The sequence below is a fragment of the Amblyomma maculatum genome, chromosome 1 (assembly GCF_055883805.1).
Source record: "Amblyomma maculatum isolate TAMU_Amacu chromosome 1, ASM5588380v1, whole genome shotgun sequence".
NCBI lineage: Eukaryota > Metazoa > Arthropoda > Arachnida > Ixodida > Ixodidae > Amblyomma > Amblyomma maculatum.
The window spans coordinates 445,163,031-445,176,982 of NC_139344.1; the positions used below are offsets into that span (position 1 = coordinate 445,163,031).

Here is a 13,952-nt window from a genome sequence, read left to right on the forward strand (position 1 = left end):
AGGCTCTCTGTCTTAATCTAATTCTTGAAATCGATTCCTCACTTCCACAGCTTATTCTGATGGAATTTGATCCAGATCATACCCTAAAGGCCTTCTAGTTTTCTGCGTTTTCCTCAATCGAAGCTTAATTTTGGCAACAAGAAGCTGATTATCGGTGCCATAATCGGCCCCAGGCCTTGTTTTTACTGCTTGTATAGCGCTTCTTCATCTCTGCCGGCAAAGAATATAATCGATCTGATTCCTGTACAGACCGTCCGGTGAAGTTCATGTGTACAGGTGCCTCTTGGGCTGTTGAAATGAGTATTCGCTATGGTCAGGTTGTTTTCTTGACAGAACTCTACTAGCCTCTGCCCAGCTTCATTTGGCTCACCAAGACCGAACTTGCCTGTAATTCCGGATATTTCTTCACTCCCGACCTGAGCATTCCAGTCTCCTATGAGAAAAACGACGTCTGATGATGGAGTGCGGTCTAAAAGGCATTGCAGTTCCGCATAAAATCTCTCAACGTCAGCTTCTTCAGCAGTAGTGTTGGAGCATAGACTTGGATAACTGTTATGTTGAAAGGGTGACCTTGGATCCGAAGTGTAATCATTCGGTCGTTTTTTGTGGTTGTACCCTAGCACTGCTCTGCCCATTCTTCTGTTTACTATTAGAGCGACCCCATTCCTTCTCTTGAATTCGTGCCCACTGTAAAAGACATAATGGTCGCCGGAGTTAAATTCTCCCAATCCGCTCCACTTGAGCTCGCTCATACCCAAGATATCAATGTTCAATCTGTCCATTAATCGCTTGACGACATCCAGTTTGCCTTGCATCATAGATCTTACATTCCATGTCGCTACGTGATATACCTCCTTGCAACATCGGACTTTCCGGTCGCTTCCCGACACATCCACAACTGAGCGTCCTTTTGGCTTTAGCCCAGCCGCTTCATTCGTCCTGGAGCTACTAGGAATCGCCCTTTGTTCATTCCCAGTAACATGTGGGACGCCTTCCAACCTGGGGGGGCTCATCTTCCGGCGTCATATCATTAATGATATTGTGACTGGCCATAGGGTTTTCTTGGCAGGAAATACTGGAGTGGGTTGCCTTTACCTTCTCCAGTGAATCACATTTTGTCAGAACTCTCTGCCGTGACCTGTCTATCTTGGGTGGCCCTACACAGCAGAGCTCACGACTTCATCGAGTTTCGCAAGCCCCTCCGCCACGACAAGGCAGTGATCTATTACACTCAAGTAATGATAATGTTACGTATTTTGGAAATAAAGTTATGCCTCCTTTTTGTGTACAATTCTAAACGCAGTGTGAGCATAGTAGTGGAAAAGGACAATGCTTTCTTGGCACAGTTTATCCCAAAGCTCCAAAGCTTTTACTTTTCGCACTTGCTGAAAAGACTAGCAAGACAGGGACTGAAGCCTCTGCGCACCCTGATATTTTTAACAGTAGTGTGTGATGTAAATAGTGCCAATGTGAATAACAATTTCGTCTCAAGAGCCAGCTGTGGTGCAATAAAATCATGTACTCTGTAGTGTCATAGTGAAGCAAAGTAAATAATACATCTGCATGCATCACAGAACATACCTCCGCATGATATCCCAACAGAGTGAAGACAAAACACAGTACGCCTAAGTGGAATAGATGTAACCAAACAATACAACAGCACAGGTCAAAGCTCAATGAAAAGCATCGCACCCCTATAGCACATCACAATTCAACAGAGCATAAAGCAGGATTACAAAAGCCGCAACTCGGCCTTCCGATACAAACACTTCAAAACAGGTGACGACAAAACAATATTCTAAGGCAGTTCTGCATAACACAGCTGTGCCTCATCAATATGGAAAGTTTTGTTTCTGAGCTTAGCTTTCCATACACTAACTCGTTCACAGAGATAAGTCACAAGAAAAAGCTGAGCAAGAAAGAAAATTTATATTTTGCATGTTTGGGTGTACAATAAAGTTTAAAAAGAAAACCTTTTGTAGATTGCTCTGGCTGCAATGAAAACATATGTACATGGACATGACATAGCTTGATACATTGGTTCATAAAGAATGCCTGCCTAAGGTTGTGCACATATGCATCATCATCATCAGCCTGATTATACCCACTGCAGGGCAAAGGCCTCTACCATATTTCTCCACTTAACCCGGTTCTGTGCTAGCTGCATCCACTTGACCCCTGCGAACTTCTTAATCTCATCCGCCCACCTAACTTTCTGCCGCACATATACACCAAACTGGAATTCATCATCTGTTCTACAGACAGCAACACCATTTCACAAGGACTGCAAGTGACAAACACATCAGCCAGGGTACAGGTGAAACCAAGGCTCAATCTATGTGTCCTAGCATAAAAAAATACAAAGCATTTGTTTTAGTCAGAACAATGTGATTAAAAGCATTGTACTAACCTGATTCACTGAATGTAAACAGAAAATTTGGTTGAACCCTTAGTAGAAAGAATTGTACACAACATATAAAAATTGACAGCTCAAGAACATAAAGTACGTTTTTGCTGGGTCTCGAGCCACATCAGGATAGAAGCTACCGAAAAAGCTGATGCATGTGCCGCACTATCCCGGACTACTGAAGTTACTGAATACCACGTAAAGACAGCATGAGTCAGTACACAATAAATTGAAAGATAAATGACAAAAGGCCTGGGACAAACAACTGAGCAACAGATCGTTTCGTGGAGCCCGGCTTAGGAGAATGGAAGTCGTTCAAGCACCAAGAGCATTTTATTAAAATAACCTTACGCCGTCTCAACATCGGTCACAAACACCTTACATGCTGCTGACTAACCCCTTCAGTGAATTGAAATTCAATTAAAACCACTAATAAACCTCTTAACCTCATGGCACATGATAAACTCAGTTTCTTATTGCCAGTAATAACAACACAGCAGTTATAACAGGGTGAAAGTAAGTAACAAGGCATGACGTAAAAAAAACACACTTTAGTACATACACATTTTTTATCTGTAGTTATTCGCATTACCTGACCTAGTTATCAAGCCACTACTGCATTAGGTACTTATAAAAAAACTACATGCCTGTGTAGCATATGCGTAGGACCTCCTTTCACAAATCCTGTCTTCCTATCGGGCCTGCACACTGTTCAAAACTCGCATTGTTCAAGACATGGGCACAAAAGATTGAAACTCATTGGTCGTCCACAGCATCTTGCACATTTTTAATTGGTGGCTGAAAGTTCACAAGTATACAGCACATCCGCATTATTTCACACATGTGGCGAATGAGGTCCATTGCCACTCAGCAATCCACAATGTTAAACAATTTGAGTCTCTGGATAACTCTTTCCACATCGACGCGCACTTGAGCAATATTACATGTCACTTGGAGTTCTTCAAAAGAAAACTGAGCATTTTCTCTTGAAAATGGAGGCAGAACCCCAATGCCACTGTGACTCTCTGTCGGTGCCCGTATTCCAGGGAAGCCTTTGTCAGCTAGCACGACATATCCAGGCTCTATTCGGTGCAGGAAGCCTGAATCTATCGTAATGTAATTATCTGAAGCACGGCCTTCATTGGCATGGCTCCATTGACCGACCACAAGGTTCGGTCATTGGACCTTTGCTTTTTTTATCTATACTAGTGATATGAATGTTAGCTTTCACTCGGGTGTAACAATGCGGCATTATGCAGATGACACAATTATGTATACTAAAATAACATGTTCCGACGACCAGGTTAGACTTAACGGACATTTGAATCACGTTTACCGCTGCTGCAAACAGTTGCAAATGAACGTAAATAAGGAAAAAACAGTTTTTATACGTGTGACACGAAAAAAGACTCCACTTGTGTTCAATTACAAATTTGTCATTATACATTTAAAGGAAACAAAAGAATACAAATATCTTGGTATTTACCTAACTAGTGACCTGAACTAGTCTCTACACGTCGACCATGTTTGCAATAAGGCGAACGTTAAGCTATTTACATTAAGGAAGAAACTATGTGGGGCGACGCCAGACGTAAAGCTTCTTGCGTACAAAATGACTGTGATGCCGCTTTTCACATATGCAAATCATATCTGGCTACCTTATACAAAAACAATATACCGAAATGTGAGCGGCTTCAGAACCGAGCACTTAGATTTATTTTTAACGCCTACATTAGAACAAGGTCTGTTACAGGACTCAGAAAAAAAGCTGAACTTGTTATTTATATCAAAGAATGAGATACAATAGTCTGGTTTTCTTTTCTCAAATCTAAACTGCGTACTATAGCGTGCATATTAAGAAACACATCACACCAGATTTTATTCTCACTTACGAACAAATACGCGAAATGCATTACACGATTATACTGCAGAACCGATTGCTTCAAATATTCTTTTTTAGTTCAGTCAATAGACGAGTGGAACAAGCTTCCAAATGATATCGCCATTGTTACAGAACTTGCAGCGTTTGAAAATGCTTTGACAAAGTACTTGTTAAAGGGACACTAAAGAGAAAACAGAAGTGGGCTTGCATCGATAGAATGCCAATCCCTGATTACAAAAAATCCACTCTTACGGAAAACAGAGCTGTTATAAGGTAGTAATGAGGAAGAACAGAAATACACGTATCGCCGCCACAGCCGAAACTCGCAACTACAAATCACGTGACGCGCTAGGGATCACGGAGGCTGACAAATGCGAATTACGTTGCTCGCTTGAATGCTGTCGTAGGTTTTGTCTCGAATATAATAACAGGCTTTTATCATACGTAAACGACGGCGAAAAGACAACGTAAACGTAGCAAGGCAAATACAAAAATATACTTGGAGGCGCCACAGGCGCCCACTTCGGTTTTGGTTGTGTTTCGGCTCAGGCATTTCGTGCGCACTCGGATAGTTTGTTTGGACCTGCAGCGCCTGAATTACGAACTTGCAGCAGCAGATGCGCCAGGCGCGAGCGAGCGAAATCCGCTGCCGCCGACAGGCTCCTTGGTTCACACTTCTGCGCCAAGATATCGCGGCCGTCGCGGCTTCGACTGCGACCGGACCGCTCGATTGCAGCTACGTACGCCACGAAAAGCATACATATGCTAAATACTGAAGAAAAAACGCATTATCATTCAATTGTTTACTAAATGATGGCACATCTGAGCAACATATTGCGTCAACAAGACCTTCAACGTGCTATTTGCAGGCATCGTAAACAAGCACTCATACCAAGGAGAGCGTCGAAGATATATTGCGCTCGTCGGCCGGCGAAAGAAAAGGGCCTCGGGTAAAAAGTAAAACTAAAAATAACGAAGCACCAGCAATACATTACAAAAGGTAAAAAAAAATCTACTTGTAGCAAAAAAGAAAAAACGCCAGTAGCCGTAAGATTCGAAGTCGCAACTGCTTGCTCAGTAACATTCGGCGCTAACCGCTCGGCTACGCCGCGTTTTTTTTTTTTCTTTATTGCATGAATTGGTACAAATACATCAGTAAAAGATCGTGGTTGCCTGCACTTTACCTCATGGCCCCATTTACAATGAAATGTTTCTGCTGCCGGTCTAACAATTACTTCTTGACCATCGGAGCAGGCTGCCTGCTCTCACGACTTGCAACTAATGTTCTGGATGCCTATGCGCACTATATTGTGCACTGGATCCATTTTAACATGTGGATTTTCACAGCGCTGGCAAATTTAGTGGCACCGGCTCTTCGGTCATGCTCTGCTACCGTGGACGTAATTTTCGCTGAACACGGATCTGTAGCACAAACCTTGAAAGAATAAAAGTGCGACGAAGCTTCAAAACTGACAAGCGCAGCAGCGAGGTCACTATTTTGCTGGTAACTAAATCTTATTTGTATGCAAACATGTCGGGAAGCGTTGCAAAGGCCTAGGGCTCGGTTTGTTTATACACAGTGCAAGAAGGAGCGCAAAAGCATGAGAAACGTGTAAAGTTTTGTGGTTTACAAGCGCTCTATGCTTTTTTTCTTCCTTTATGGGCCCATCGCTCGGTAAATTACTCTCTTCATCGTTTTATTTATTTCGGCTGTGGCCGTCATTGCGAGTACGCTATTGCCATGTTCGCCCTTGAGGGATGCGACGCCGCGGGCCGCGCCGGCTCGCTAGCTATCACGGAGTCTCCACTTACGTCATAGTGTGCGTCACTCAACTCCGACTACGTAGTAGGAGGGAACAGTTTGAATTCGACCGGCGGGAACAAGAAAAAAACTCAACTTCTTATCGCAATATCTCAGCAATTATTCAATTTTTTGCTGCCGGATATGCGGCGACAGTGTCACCAAACGTAGTTTATTAGATTTTCATAGAATCATTGGACGTCTTTAGTGTCCCTTTAACGGTACGATGATTTCCTGATGTGCTGTCCCAGTCGGAAAAAACTACAGAAAATATTCTGATGTTATGCCAAAATATCTGTGCGGTTTTTGACGGGAAACCTCTTGTGACAACAGAACATTCTGTAGTAACATCAGAAATTTCTGTAGTTACAACAAAAAAGTGCTACAGAACTACTGACAACTGAAATATACCACAGAAATTACTACAGAACTACGGGAAAATCTGATGGTTACGAAAGAACTACAGAATATTTCTCGTATTTTTGACACAATTGTGCGGTTTTTTTCGACTGGGTGTGTAATTTATTCGGGCAACCAAGAAAAGTTATTGCATGTACTTATTGAAATATGATTTGCTTCCTGTTCTATGATAATTAGGGCTCTACGGGTTTCTTGTAAAGTGGTGAGTTTTGTACATGCAGGTAGCAATGAACTGCATAGTTTTATCATTTTTTTTCATGTATGTAATATTGTTATTGTACATATCCTGCAACTCCGGTCTTGGTTCATCCTGACAGTATGAACAATAAAATAAAAACAAAACAAAGTAACAGTTTCATTTGGCAGTACACCAATCAAAACTTTAAAACTGCAGCCACCTTTAAGATGAGAAAAAAGAACGCGCCTCTGTTACACACTGGCTGGCTTTTTTGTCTTTATCTCTGTGTAATCAATGATGTATCGGCATCATGGGTAGTGCAGCCTAAACCAAGCAGGCATTGTTGCCTGAACAGCTTCAAGCGATGGGGATGGTATCCATCTCTCCATTGCAGTTACCAGGTTGCTTAAAAAAAAATCCGGCTTACGGTGGTACGATGGAGCCCAAAAAGCACCTAAATACTAGCGAAAGAGACTCCTAGCTTCATTTTCATCAATAATATTGTCAGCTTCTGCGAAATTGGCACATCAACCTCTCTCACAACGATAGTTTACAGCACCGACATTAACATACAAGAGACATTCACGCTCACACCACACAATTCTCTAAAGGCATCCTGCCGTTTGATAAGACTGGGATATCCAAGAAATGCGCATATTCTTTCGTCTGGTCGAGAGGCGGTAGACCCTTTCCACTTTCCAGGTGTCAGCGGCGTACCACAATAAACTGTGTCACAGTGAGCGACTTGTGTTGAAGCTGAGCCTTGTGAAACCACAGATAGAAACAGTGTGCAAGGGCCTTTGAAAGAGTCTTCATCAGTATGCGTCATCTGAAAAGATGCATGTAGAAGGCTACCATTAGTGGCATTATGCACGGCAATATAGGTTCTCACTAGTAGCCATCAATGAAGGCATTCCCCGGTGAGCAGGACAATAACTCTTCTGATACAGTAAAATACATTATTCTCGTGTAACCCTAACAGATGACATCTAAATGCAGTTACAATGAAACCAACTTGCCCTCTACATAGCTGCGGAAGCTTTCCTTATTGTTAAGCCATATCACAGGTCTTTGCATATACTCAAGTGAAACATTCCTTTTTACCATGATCTACGTATCTATATTTCTCGGGTGTACTACGATATTACTAATTTGTTTTTATTTTTAAGTGTTTGTTTGTGTCAATGTTTTTGCGCTTGCTGTTCCTATGTCCTTACCGGAATATTTTAATTTTTTGATAATATTGCTTACATTATTATTGTATATTATTTCCTCGGCGCAAAAACTAAAAAATAATGTGTTACACACCTTACTGTAAAGTTCACGCGGAAGAATATATATATACCGGGTGTCCCAACTAACTTGAACCAAGGGATACAAAATAATACATTTGAGGTAAGTCAGTGAAACCAATTGCATTCAACTGCCAGCCTCCTTGCGCACTACAGGCGATCTTTTGTTTTGCAATTACGTAATTAGCTAATTATGATAATTTTTCTAATTGATTAAATATCGATTTTAGACCAAACATGTGCATTGGAAACTTGTAGAGCACCTTCAGAAACCCCTATTCCATTAATTGCGATAAAGAAAGCCTCACGTGTATCTTTTTTTCTTGGCTCAAAAGAAAGCCCGCGAAATACAAATAATACCACGTGACTAGTGCATTTGTGCGCCGCGATTGTGGTGCTCTCAGTCGTGGTTTGAGCGAACGAAATTAGCTGCGGCCGTGTCTCCTTTGTCCCTTTAAAGCGGCAGGCCGATAGGCCTGCGATGGCTTCTTCGCCCGAGTCCGACAGCCGGCCCACGTGATGGTGCAAGTAGCACCGAGAGCGGCGAGCCGACAGCACCGGGATTCTAACAAACCCTCCTTCTCTCCAATCAGCGAACTTTACGGCAAACGGATGAGCGATAAGGTATCAGCCACTGAATCTGCGCATACAGGCTTGGTTTGGGTAAAGGGGTGAGATGACATGTGACTCGACTAAAATTAGCGCTGCACCTTCATTTGCCGGTTCTTTATCGTCATCCGCCCCGTCGTGATGTAGGCTGCTGCGGTGCACAGGCCTGGCTAAGATCACGGTGACGACGGGCGAGCTCGAGCTCGCTCGCTCCAACCATCGCCAACATTTCTGCCTGCCGCTGCAACGGGACCATCGGGTCACGGCCGCAGCTGATTTCGTTCGCTCAAACCACGACTGAGAGCACCACGATCGCTGCGCTCAAATGCGCTAGTCACGTGGTATTATTTGTATTTCGCGGGCTTTCTTTTGAGCCCGGAAAAAAAAGATACACGTGAGATTTTCTTTATCGCAATTAATGGAAGGGGGGTTTCTGAAGGTGCTCTACAAATTTCCAATTCACATTTTTGGTCTAAGGTGAATATTTATAAAATTAGAAAAATTAACATAATTAGCCAATTAACTAATTGCAAAACAAAAAATTGCCTGTAGTGCGCAAGCAGGCTGGTAGTTGTATGCAACTGGTTTCACTGACCTGCCTCAAATATATTATTTTGTAACCCTTGGTTCAAGTTAGCTGGGACACCCGGTATATATATATTGTGAGCCTTCCGTGGATGTTCTTTAATTTGTTCATTCCATGATCTTCCTCTTTCATTTGTACATACCATCATCATCGTCCCGTGGCGCCGGATCCGGTACGCGCCTGGGTTTTTGTCATCGGATTAAAACGCTAGACAAGGCATCGCTGGCCCTGCCGTCACGACCTTGCCGTCTCAACCTAGCCTTCTTCCACAAGTGGTGGAGGTCAAATTCGATCCTCTTGCTGCCTTGGATCCTGCCTCTCTCTGGAGCTACGTTCCGGTCACCGTTTGGCAACTCCCACCATAATCATGTCCACCGAGAGCTATCCCGACCAGGCCGGACCCTCTAACTCGGCTGCACTGGCGCCTCCGACTCTGGCCCCACGTCAACGTGACCCGCCACTGTTCGCTGGTCGTCGCGACGAAGACGTCGATGACTGGCTCGACACATATGAACGCTGCATTGCCTATAACCGGTGGGACGATGCTTTAAAATTCCTCAACGTTTCGTTCTATCTCATTGAGGTCGCCAGAAACTGGTTCATTAATCGCGAACCTCACACTACTAACTGGACCAATTTCAAAGAGCAGTTCCGACAGTACTTCGCCGACCCGGCAGTTCGTACTGAGATCGCGAGAAACAAGCTCGCTTCCCGCCGTCAAGGTCCTGATGAATCATATGCGTCTTACATAGAGGCGGTTCTTGCACTTTGTCGGCGCATTAGTCCCACCATGGCCGAACCTGAACGTGTGCACCACGTCTTAAAAGGGATCAATTCTATGGCATATCCCACCTTAGTTGCCCAGAATCCTTCAAGTGGTGATTCAAATATTACGACCTGTCAACGCTTCGACCAGCTGCAGTCCTCTCGATTACAGCCCAGCTTCGCAACTGGTCTGACCTCTGCTGACCTTGATCTGCGGGCAATGATTCCAGCAATCATCCGCGAGGAGCTCCAAGCACTCAATCCTTTTTGTCGACATGGGTGCGATCATTCTTCCGCACCTTCTAATGACGCCGTTCTCCGCAACATGATTAAAGAAGAGTTATCAACTATCAGCCACCCCATGACATCGGAACCTTCTGCAAACCGTCCAGCGCCGACATACGCGCACGTCGCTGCATCCTCCCCTTCTTTGGTTCCCCCGCCCTGACCGGCACCAACTTACAACCACGTTAATGCAATGACGATGGCTCAACCTACACCACCCTACTACGCACCTTGGCGTCCCTCCCGACCAGCCTGCTATTACTGTGGTATCAGAGGACATACATCCCGCTTCTGTCGTCGCCGCCTTCAGAACGAGCGCCGTGGTTACGACACCTTCGAAACTGACATGCCTTCAACCTCATATTATCAACGCCGGTCTATTCCAAGCCCACCTCGACGATCCTCCCCACCTCCAGTATCTTCCTCAGTGCCTCGTGGGAACCATGTACCCGACGCCGGTCCACATCCCCATACCGCCGCTCAGTTTCCCCTCTCCGCCCCGCAACCATTCTCCCTGTCCACCATCCGGAAAACTAAGTGTTGCAGTTTCCGGAGGTCGAACTGCACTCTGCAAACTAACTAAAAGTCCTCCTGATCGCCCGTATAATGTGATTGCTGTTATCGCTGAAGGTTTACCGGTCGAAGCTTTGATTGATACAGGGGCTGCAATTTCTGTCATTTACGCTGATTTGTGCTACCGTTTGCGAAAAGTGACAACACCATATGATGGGCCTGAACTCCGTGGAGCCAATGACGTCCCTTTGCGCCCTACAGCGAAGTGCACCGTACGAGTTGTTATCGACGGCATTCGCCATCATGTGCAGTTTGCTGTGCTCTCACCTTGTGCGCACCTGATGATCTTTGGATTGGATTTTTTGTCAACCGCTTCAGCGTTAATTTCTTGTGGTGACCGTGTTATCCATATGACAGACAGCGATTTTTCATGACTTTTCTGAACGACATCATCCCCTCTTTGCTGCCGCTGATACTGTTTTGCCTCCTCAGTGCGAAAAACTGCTTACTGTTGTTTCTGACCACATCACTGACGGGGACGTACTCATAGCACCATCATATAGTCATCTTGCACGCGGCATCGCTTTCCCGTCAAGTCTTGTCCGGTTCCACAAGGGCTCAGCGACAGTACTGGCCACTAACACTTCACGTGAATACCTCGTGCTTCCAAAAGGAACTTCTCTGCATTGCATGGTGGATATTCAACCTTTTTCCCTGATGGGGCTCACCGCCCCTCCGCCTCAGCAAAGTGTTTCGTCAGACGTCTCTTTCTGTTCTCGCAAAGACTATTAATCCTAAACTCACGCCAACCAACGCCAAGAACTGCTGACATTGCTTCGATACCACCAAGCCATTTTTGATGCCACTTCCACACCACTGCGACATTCTAGTGTTGCGCACCATCGCATCATTACTGAAGGTAACTATATCGTTCGCCGACGGCCTTATCGGGTTTCCCTCTCTGAACGAAAAGTAATTGAAGAAAATGTAAATGGCATGCTCCAGCGCAATATAATTCGTCCCTCAACAAGCCCATGGTCCTCCCCAGTAGTGCTAGTTAAAAAAAAGGACGGCTCGATACGCTTTTGTGTTGATTACCGTGCACTCAACAAAATTACCCGCAAAGATGTATATCCGACGCCACAAATTGATGACGCCCTTGACTCTCTCCAAGGCTCCGAATATTTCTCGACCTTGGACCTCCGCTAAGGTTATTGGCAAATACCTATGCACGAGGACGACAAAGAAAAAACCGCTATCGCAACACCCGATGGCCTTTACGAATTTAATGTTATGCCTTTCGGACTTTGTAACGCACCAGCGACATTTGAAAGAGTGATCGATACTATGCTTCGTGGCCTAAAATGGAGAACCTATTTGCGTTACTTGGACGATATTGTTTTCTTTTCGGAAACCTTTAATGACCATCTCGCGCGCCTGAATGAAGTCCTCACCTGTCTCGCTTCGGCAGGCCTTCAGCTCAACACCAAAAAGTGCCACTTTGCACAGAAGGAAATTAGAATATTGGGACATCCGGTCAGCCATGACGGCATTCGCGCAGATCCTGAAAAAATAATCGCGGTCTTGAACTTTGCTCGTCCACAACGGACTACAGATTTGCGCAGTTTCCTCGGCCTCGCCTCTCATTTCCGGCGTTTTATAAGGCATTTTGCAACTATTGCTGCACCACTTCATGAGCTACTTAAAGCACGGAGCATTTTCGTGTGGACGGAACAGTGCGAAACTGCTTTTAATGACCTAAAGCACGCCCTCACATCAGACCATGTTCTTGGCCACTTCAGTGACAGCGCTCCAACTATCGTGCACACCGATGCCAGTGGTCACGGTCTTGGCGTTGTACTTCTGCAGCGTGATACAACATCGCGTGAGAAAGTGATTGCCTTTGCCAGTCGGACTCTGACTCCAGCTGAGAAAAACTACACCATTACCGAGCAGGAGTGTCTTGCCGTCGTCTGGGCTGTCCAAAAATTTCGCCCTTACCTATACGGTCGGCACTTCACAGTTGTGACCGACCACCATGCTCTTTGCTGGTTGTCTTCACTCAAAAATTTGACAGGCCGACTTGGCCGCAGGATTCTACGCCTGCAAGAATACCATTTCGACGTCACTTATAAATCTGGTCGCCAACACCAAGACGCCGACGCTCTCTCTCGCTGTCCCCTTTCGGAATCAACTTGCTGCTTTTCTTCCCAATGCATTTCCACCTCTGACCAGAGCCGACCATCTCTTTGCCCGACGTATATCACAACCGTTTGTTTTGACGACTATGAGAACATGCACGCTCTCCGCTCACAGCAATTAGCCCATGCCTACTGCCGTCCTATTATCGACCGCCTTATAGGCGCTTCGGACCCGCCCAATGCTAGGCTTCGCCGACAGCTTCGCAATTTCAAGCTCGAAGATGGCATCCTACTCCGTTACGTGTAGGAACTCGGTGGATCCCAGTCGTGCCGCGTGTGCTTCGCTCACGTATACTGGCAGCTCTCCACGATGACGCTACTGCAGGTCACCTTGGTTTTGAAAAAACCTACGACCGCGTGAGAAAAAGATTCTTTTGGCCTGGCTTATCTTCCACCGTTGGCAAGTACATCGCATCCTGCCCTCTGTGCCAACGTCTCAAACGGCTGACTTCTTCGCCCGCTGCCCTTCTACAACCTCTTCCTTGTCCCACCACGCCATCCGACGTAGTCGGCATCGACTTATATGGTCCCCTACCTCTCTCCTATGGGGGTAACCATTGGATTATAACAGCTGTCGACCACCTCACACGCTACGCTGAGACAGCACCTGTACCGACTTGTTCCGCTGAAGAAGTAGCAAATTTCTTTTTGCGATCAATTGTATTGCGTCATGGCGCTCCTAAGTGACCGCGGTACAGCCTTCTTATCGAAAGTCGTTGCCGAAGTTCTTCACGCGTCATCCACCCTTTATAAGACAACCTCAAGCTATCATCCCCAGACTAACTGTCTGACTGAGCGATTTCATCGCACCTTGTCAGACATGATATCCATGTACATCACACCAGATCATCGAAATTGGGACACTATTCTACCATTCGTCACATTGGCCTATAACACAGCAGTACAACGGACTACCGGTTATTCCCCATTTTTCCTCGTTTATGGCCGTCCTCCCACTACAATTCACGACGCTTCCTTCTTCTCTACGCCCGACTACTCCACATCAGTACCTA

General features: G+C 45.3%; 1 pseudogene; it reads right to left on the reverse strand.

Moving 5' to 3' along the window:
- Positions 1–6,605: 6,605 nt before the first annotated feature.
- On the reverse strand, positions 6,606–7,517 carry LOC146209606 (uncharacterized; annotated as a pseudogene).
- Between the last annotated feature and the right edge of the window lie 6,435 nt (positions 7,518–13,952).